Below are 1006 nucleotides of genomic sequence, written 5' to 3'. Positions count from 1 at the left end.
TGCCAGTAGATTCCAAAAATGCAACCCAAAGAAAATCGACCGAAAAATACGACTTCTAGAGCCGATTATCTATTCTTGCATATATTGAACTGTGGCACTTCCGGTTTTGCAAAAAAGATCCAAAATATATTTATGCACATCGTCGCCTATATCTAAGGTTCGTGAATGTTGAATGGTTGCTGCAACTATTGTAGTCTAAGCTCAGGAAGGTGTGTAAAAATCGAAAAAAAAAAAAAAAAAAAAGAATTGACAATTCGATAACAAACTGGGACTTTGCTGAAAGCAAAGTCCCACAACTAGAGCCACTCGTGGCACAGAGTGGGACTTTGCAAATGTAGCAAATTGCAAAAGACCCCGAAAAAATCAACCTTTCACGATAATTAGATCATGTGCAAGAACAGTCTAAAGTTGAGAAATTTTCATTTTTTAGAAGATTCTAATACCGGAAGTAGACGTCAGACCTCACAAATGAAAGTATCAGCAGATAGCCAAGATCAATGACCTTTGATCTTGTAAAGGAGAAGGTCTAAAAAGGTCAAGATCAAGAGATATACGCCATTAAAATTTCAAATTGCTAACGACTATAAAACCAGAAGTTGACTTAGAACAGCAAATATAAAAGTATAAATAGATAGCCAATGCCAATGACGTTTGATCCTACAAAGGTCAAGGTCAACAAAGGTTAAGGTCAAAAATTGAAAATTTTGAATTTCCAAAACCTGTTCCTTTTTTTGAACTATGAAGCGGAAACAACCAAAATTCTAAGACAAAGTGGCTTAAAATATGAGGTAATTGTGTAAAAAGTTCCATTTTGAACAAATGTATACTTTGCGAGTTATGCACCTTGCTAAAAATGTCAATAATGAGTAATTTACCCCGAAAGTGCCACGCCCAACTCAATTTTTTTTGAATAAGTTAGTCAATATTCAAAATGTTACGTTATGTTCCAAATGTCAAGTTCCTACATAATAGAGGTCAAAAGATATAGGTCAACAAAAGTCAAAAA

This window comes from Lottia gigantea (assembly GCF_000327385.1).
Source record: "Lottia gigantea unplaced genomic scaffold LOTGIsca_114, whole genome shotgun sequence".
Lineage (NCBI taxonomy): Eukaryota > Metazoa > Mollusca > Gastropoda > Lottiidae > Lottia > Lottia gigantea.
This window is presented reverse-complemented; position numbering follows the sequence as displayed.